We start from the raw sequence: 8,717 nt of genomic DNA on the forward strand, positions 1-8,717 counted from the left end.
ATCAAAATGGAAGAAATAAAATTTAAATTTAAATATAAACATAAACAAAAATATAAATATTTATTTATATATATATTTATTTATTTATTTATTTATGAGCATTCCAACTTTCTTCTCTTGTACTAACAATTCATCTGAGAAATATAATAAAATTATTTTTTAATGTGGATATATTAATTTCTTAATTTTAGTATCAGTGTACAATTTTGTAATGATACTAGAGAATATTATAAAGGCATATGATGTAAGAATGACTATATATATATATACACATACATATATACAAATTTGTAACATATTGTTGGCACTCCATTCTATTTTTGGATGTCTCAAAACATTAATTTTTTTAAAATTAAATTTAATACTAAAATATAAAATTGTTACAGAGAATGTTGAAGTTAATAAAAAATAAAACAAAAAAGAAGTTAAAACCATGGATGTATAGAAATATAAATCAAAAAACTTCTTAATCTTTTTTTTCTCTCGTATAGGCTTTTTTTTAATGATTTTCCTAAGTGAGTTATTTTTTAAAATGCATCATTTAATTCATTTTTCACATGATCAAAGTTTAAACATGTATAATAAAAACCAATTTTAATAAAATAATCCAACAATAATCATAAAGCCACCAAAAAAAAAAAAATTTAAAAAGCAAAACAAAAAAACTTTTTGTTTGCTTCATACTTAGCTTTTAAAGTTGATGTTTTTCAAGGTAAGATGGAAGAAGAATAAAAAATAATGAGATATTTATGTTTAAAAATTGATATTGAAAATCAAAAGTTGTTAATTTGTCAGCAAGATTATCTGTTATGAAAGAGACGACATCATTGGTAGAAAGTGTTTTGACTATGATGAAGGGTTACTTTTTAAAAATAGGAGGTAATGAGGAGCTCAAACTAATTTGATACGAAAAACTATCTCCAGTTAGATATTGCCATGCAAGTTGTTCAATTATGCATAAGTGTGGAAATTTTTTCATTTAATTATATGTTAGACTATAGAAGTTGGAAAATTTTTCGGTTGTGTTAATTATATAGTTTTTATCTGCTATGGACTGAGACGATGATTTTAAGTTTACAGATAAGAAAGTGAGCAAACATATTTCTTTAGAATCATTGGAGCCATCTAAGATTATAATCAAATCAAATTTCTTAGTGCACTAGAGAGGTGGGTTGGGATGATCGTTTGTAGAGAAAATTGTTACCATTTTTGGGAGGAGAAAGATATTTTTATACATGTTTGTAAGATTTCAAACATAGAACTAGAGATAAGCATAAACATAAACATAATCATAGTCTTATGAAAACTTAATAAGAGCATTGACATGAGGCTTAATGATTCACTTTTTCATCTAAAACATAATTGAAGTTGATGCAAATGCTAGTACTAATACCTTATTCAGGACAGGTAATCTCCCTTACAAATACCATGTTTATCAAGGTGGAATGCCTTGGTTAATACTTTAATTGTGATAGGTAAACAATTTCGCAAATACTGTATTTGCTAAATTCAAATGACCTTACATATACCTCATTTGTGATAGGTAAAGACTCACAAATACCTTATTTATTATAGCTAGATGACCTCATAAATATTTTATTTGTGATAGGTAAAGACTCTTAAAAAAAAAAAATTTAATTTGTTATAAGGTAATGGCTCACAAATTCCTCATTTATACTAACAGGATTTACTTACAAATACATTATTTATGAGAATGAAAAAACTACTAAAAATACCTTATTTGTGAGGGCTATGTTTCCTCCCAAAATTTTTTCATTATAAATATTGGGTTTAGAGGTCAAAGCAATTTTTTTTTTTTGAGAATACCCTATCAAAGAAGTTAATAACTAGTTTTAAAGCCAAATTTTTATTATTATTATTTTTTGATAAATTTTTTTTTATTATATTTATTATGAATGACCTTAGGTTAATGTTATAATCATTAATATCATGCGCAACCAAATAGTAAATAAGACAAGATATGATGATTTAGGAAAGCTGATAAAACAAACTATTTTACAAAAAAAAAAAAAAACTTGGGGGACTTGACCTACAATCCCTAAGAAACAAATTCACTATTAGATGAAAGTTTACAGACTGAATAGCCCTATTCTTCATAACCTTAATTGCAGCTGCCAAACTAAGCTATAAGTTCACAAATATCACCAATAGCAACCCACTACAACATGATGTTATGAACAATACTAAGTGATCACATTTTTCGTCATTTAGAACTTTATTTGACATGTTTGAATATTTGTGAGGAAATTGTACCCTTACGAATTATTTATTTATTTACTTGATTTACCTTTGAGATATCTTCATCACAACTAGTGTGCGCAATATCTTAAACCATAACAGTTTATAGGCAATAACTCTTATCTATATTGTACCATCTGATGGTTCTACACTCATAGAGGAGAAATTGAATTTTTTGCCTTTAGAGGTCACAAACTAACTATACTCAATATTTTTAAGTTAGGCAAACTATATATTTAGTCCTTAGCTTACACTAAATGTTCATTCCCTCTAACTTTCTCCTTCTTTTTTATCTAACTGAGATTCACTTTCTCTCTTGAGTCTCTTCTATGCTCAACCTCCATGATGGCATGACCGAACTCCGAAGCTCACTCTCTTAGTTCAACATCATTGCTATTCTCCGCTACTTGCCACCTCCATCACAACAGTGGTTGCCAAATCCAAACCCTCTTTTGTAACCTCCAGCTCTCTCTCTCTCTCTCTCTCTCTCCCAACATCGAAGCTCTAAGCCTTTATCTGTCTTTGAATTGTGCGTAACGGGAATCTTAAGGAGATGGGTTTGGTGATTTCATATGGGTATGTTTCGAGTGGATGAAGCCCTTTGCATTTGTGGGTGTTGTTCCTTTTTGCAAGCCATATAGATGGTATGATTTGATTTGGATTTTGGGTTGTTTTTCGAAATGGATTCATTGGTTTGGATGTTTCCAATTCTAAGTTGATTTGTAAATAACTAAATTTTTTTGTTTTGGTATAAAGGTCTGGGTATTTTCGGCTTAGCTTTACAAAATCAAAAACAAATTATTTTTGTAAAGGTTTGGGTATTTTAACATCTATTCCATTTTTATATTCTAAAATTAAGTTTCCCAATACTATCCCTTGTTTCATTTTTCCATTTGATGGTATACAAATGAAGGTTTTTTTTTTTAAAAAAAAATAATTATTTAAAGACAATGAAGGATACCAATTACACATCTACAGTGGAGAAGATTGTATTTTATTGACTTCTTTCATGGAGTTCAATCATTGAAGCTTTGAAGGAGCCAAGAAGTTACATGGTATGAGACAAAAGGGGCTCCATCAAAATAGATTTGGAATTGGAATGGGTATTTTTGTATTTGCTTAGCCTTGAGTAAACTTCGGTAATGGAGGTCACTACAAAAAAACTGGCCTACTGCGGCGGGCCAAAACCGCCGCTAAAGCCCCAAAAACCGCCGCTATAGGTCCATTTCACCTATTGCGGTAGGGGCTATTGCGGCGGTTCTACCCACCAGGCTTGTCGCGACGCAATATCTCTATTGCGGCGGTACAAAAACCCGCCGCTGTAGATACGCTTTTTAGCGGCGGTTTTAGTCTATTGCGGTGGGCATAAAACCGCCGCTATACAACGTTCAAGTTCGTTTCAGACGACTTTTAGCGGCGGGTCGTACCCGCCGCTATTGTGTTCACCTTTAGCGGCATGCGCAAAGCGCCGCTATAAGCTTGCAACGAAAACCTTGTAATTGCACTTTTAGCGGCGCTTATAGCCCGCCGCTATAGGTCCGCGTTTAATAGATAAAATGTGAACCTATTGCGGCGCTTTTTGACCGCCGCTATAGGTTTGAACCTATAGCGGCGGGCTATAAGCGCCGCTATAGGTCCACGTTTAATAGATAAAATGTAGACCTATTGCGGCGCTTTTTGACCGCCGCTATAGGTTTTTTTTTTTTTTTTTTTTTACCCAGTGGGCTTTGAAACCACTGTTTACATCAAATTTAAGGGACAACCTGTTTCAAAGAACCTGTTTTGCATCAAATATATTGTTCAAACCTATTACAAAGAACCTATAGTAGTTTTAGCTCTACTAACACAATACCACAAATATAATTAATTAACAACATCACAAATGTCTCCAAACTAACGTAATATTTGCATAGAAATATATTCTCAAATACATAACATTGTCTATAACCACCATCATAAAATTAACAAAAAAAGATGTGGTCTTGCAAAGTTCCAAATTGTTCAAATTAAGCTAATACAATAATCAAAGTTCCAAAGTGTTTAAAAAATATCCTTCAACACTTGCAAAAAATACTGCCTCATTCTTCCATAGTTCTTTGTTCACAAAAAAGTCCTCGAACAGCAAGATAAAACTTATAAGCTGCTTGGTTGATAGGATGCGGCTGACGATTTTGGCAGACTTGGAGAATGTTCGGCCAAAGGAACATCCTACATACAAAGTATGGTTACTCAATTAGTATGTATAAATGGAATAGAATGATAAGAAAATATCATCTAGGCAAAAAATGTCTATTACATTTCTCTATTTTATGGAATAGAATTCAGCTATGGATACTCCTCCCCTTGACAAAATTTTGTAGCTCCTTTGACAAAATTTTGGTATCTATGTAACCTTGATAATAATGAATTCAGCTATGGATAGAATTTTCCAACTCACTTGGTGGCACTTAAAAAACTATTCACGAGTACTTTTAGTCACCTAATTTATTTAATAGTATTGTAAACATACTTATTTGAAATATTTATTTAGTAATTTAATTTAGCACATTGATGATTTTATGAACTAATACCTAATGTTTGAAGGAAACTTTTATCGAACTAACATTAATAACGGCTTGTTCCTTGTCTTCTTCCTTTTTTAATAGGCAACGAATCTGTATGCACGCATTTTTTACACGGACATGAAATCGTTCCATCCGGGTTTGCATGGTTAGATGCAAAATTCAGAAATTGTTGGACTCCATCTAAATATTCTCGCGACCTTCTATTGGTAAGTTTCATCCAACTCTTATCCATTGCTATAATGTGGTTTACAAGAAATACCTATAATGTGATTTCATGAAAACACAAACCAAGAGTTAACACACATTCCATTTACACAATTTCACCTTAATTTAAGAAACAAATCATCTTTAATCATTCACTTTTACCTATGTTTCTAATCAAACAATGAATTTAAATGCATAGAGAAGTTATTAATACATTTGGTAACTATAACATCATTACTAACAATATTCTTTAGGAATGGACATCTCTTTAAATATGCAATTCCATTTTAGCGTTCCACATGTGTGAAAAAGATAGAGAGAAGCATTCCTTAAAATGAATTAATCAAATAAGAACAACTTAACAACAATCATCCAATATTACACAAAACAATCGGCACTCCCAATATCAACTAAAACCACTTTATTACTCCATGCAAGCCACCTGCTTGCCCCAATTCAACAACCCACCACAAACAGAGAGAGAGAGAGAGAGAGAGAGAGAGAGAGAGAGTACCTCAAGTCTTTCACCAACTTCACTTGCTTTGATCACACGAACTTATAGTGCCTCTTCTTTTTGCAATTTGCCAACAAGAAAATAATGTATATAAACCTAAGTTAATTTTCAAACAAAACTCACTTCAATTAGTTAGAATTGAGGTGCTAGTACAAGAAATATAGAAAACTATAATTGGTAAAGGGATGGGATAAGGTTGGAGTGAGTCTGAGGTTCAAATCTAACCAATCGAGAGAGAGAGAGAGAGTAAATTTTAAGCTAGCCAAACAACAATTATTAAAGATTAAAAAACAAGTGAAAATTCAAATTGCTGATTGTGCAAAAGATTATATTCACAATTTCATGCATGATATTCATATTTTATAAGGATATGCACATTTAAAACATAAAAGGGGTAGTCTGTACAAATGATGTGCACTAATGAATGTTTGATAATCACTAAAAAATAATGACCCTTCTTAATTTTCACAATTTAAAAGAGAATATAATAGTGGAGATCCAATTAATTAAACTAAAAAAAGCTCTTTGTTGGCAAATCAAAGATTTAGATTGAATTTTGCCTATTATACCCAAAAGAACTCTCTTGATGATAAAGAAAAAATGTAGTAGATATTATTGTTTGTACCTAAGTATAATTTATTTATTTATAGGAGTAGAGCTTTTGAGAGATTATAATGTATTTATAGACTCATGACAGAACAACCCATACATAAAAACAATTGAAGTGAAGCCAAATAAATTATCATAATTTACTATTGAAAAAAGTGTATCTTTCCTCTTTAAAAAACTCATAGCTTACCTGCTCAGACATATAATCAAGTCCATAATCAAGTGCTCCCTCTATGTACATTTAATAATATTGCTTATAGAGTATATCAAACAATGAATTAACCAAAGTAGTGTATCTAAGTAAACACAACACATTATTCATATTGTCCCTTTAAGTAAGCACAATACAATAATTATTAAAAGAAAAGTTAGTGCTTGATCCTCTTAACTGTGCTAATGTACCTATTTACACATTAATCTAACACTTGGAAGACGTGTGCTAAAAAGCTACAACTTAACCAGCCAACCAAGTTGTCAGTAATCATGCAATCCTATCCTTATCAACATTATAAGGATATGAGTAACAACAAAAGCACCATTTTCTGGCTCAAAGAAACCCCGCAAGAGCAACAAGAAAATTAATCATGCAAGATTGAAAACCCTCTAAATAATATAGAGGAAACAATTTACTATAATAAAGTAGAGAATGCAATGCTTAAGTTTATGTCCAAAACTGAAGTTCACAATAAATTTGAAAAATACAATAATACCTCTCTAGAAACCCAATGAAGTCAAGATCGCAACAAGATCTCCACTCTGAACAAAGCACTATTTTTTTTTTTCTTTAGATCTTCACACAGCTTAATTTCACTCAATGCATGTTCCTCTCTATTACATCCCTTTTTATAGTCCCAGCTCCATCACTATTCCTGAGCTTTTCCCACAGGGCTCAAGCAATTGATGAGAAACTTCGTGTGGTTGAATGAGATTCAAATGTGTGGCTGATAGATCATAAAGTGACATATTAAAACTTAAAAGTGAGACAAAAAGAAACTTTTATTCAACAAACAACAAATAGGTAAACCAAGCTATCTAGTTTAACAAATTTGAAATTTTGCCATCTACGCTAAAAAAACTAGGCTTATGACAATAACAAAACTCCAACCTAGTAACTAAAACTATTTATTGTGATCTGTATAAACATGTTTGCTTTTCAACTTCCCAAATTTAATTTATGTAAAAAATTTCTGAAGAACTACATTAAGTTTAAATGTGACTCAGAACTACATTTGATATATGACATATGACATGAGATGAGAACCACCACTAAGTTAGTTGGTTTTATGTGTACGGGTAGATTATTATAATTTTAATAATTCCATAGTAAATTATCCTAAGGATTCTAAAGAATCATAATACAAAAAAGGATTTTCCTTTAGGATTTGCATCCACTCAAAGACCCAAAACTAGGTGACTTGAGCTTTCTTTGAACTCAGTATAACAAGCGTAAAAAAATATTGAACCATCACTCATCAATTAAGTGATAATTAGGTCAAATTAAAATTGAAACTTAATAACAAAGCATATTTTCATTTTCATCCTTATAGTTTTAATTTTTTTTTTCAATTGAATCTTTAACATTTCAATCTGCTTCTAATGTTGTCCTTCCATTCACCTTTGTCCATTTATCACGTTTAAGCGCAACAAAACAACGTAGTTTTATTAATTTTTAACTTCCAAACCAATAAAAAAGTCAAGGAATTAAGTTTAAATTATAACATTCAATGAAAATAAAAAATTTCCCCTAATCGAGGATGATATCACGGGTGGAGCCAAATACAGTATGGTATAATATGCATGAGAAAGGCAGAAATAGTGTAATCTTTCTAAGGACTACAAATTTAGATATACATCTACAAGCCCATGAAATAACTAGTTTGGGGTTTTCTTGCAAATTATATAATCTGTTTGGGCAGTTGAGTTAACATTCTTGACCTTTTAGCTTTAACCTTTTAAATCTTTTAATATTAACTCAACTTCTCTTTTTGGCAATAGTTACTTAACTCTCACTTAAACTTGTTCCTTTCAATTGGTAGTCAAACAAGATGGGTTTTCAAAAAGTTAAAAAAGAAACTTAAGAAAAGGTTGGTACTTATAGTTCCATTTGATATTTTTAGCGTTGATCCACTTTTGCAAGATGAATCCCACTATGTGAAAGAGATAGGTGCCGAAAATATTTTCTCCTGGTAAAAATAACAAAAGAAAGTGATGGAATTTAATAACTCAAAAGAAAAACTTTTTTTTTTTTACGAAATAATTTAGACATGCTGCTAACCCTTAACTCAATCTCTTTTCCTTCTAAACTTCAAGCACTTTGCATGAAAGGTTCCAATTGGCTGCCAAAAAAGACTTAGGTGAAGTAAGGATTAAAATTCACAAAGCTGTGGGGGCAGTGATATCACACATTAAAAAAGAGCATAATAAAAGTTAACCTTTTCGAGATAGTGAATATCTAATAAAGATCTTAGACAAAATAATTTATTTTGGTGACAATGAAAACCAGATAACACAGCCATAACCATATAATTCAATCATTTCTCATACGAACTTTGACAAAGCAGCAACAT

Source organism: Castanea sativa, chromosome 5 (genome assembly GCF_040712315.1).
Source record: "Castanea sativa cultivar Marrone di Chiusa Pesio chromosome 5, ASM4071231v1".
NCBI lineage: Eukaryota > Viridiplantae > Streptophyta > Magnoliopsida > Fagales > Fagaceae > Castanea > Castanea sativa.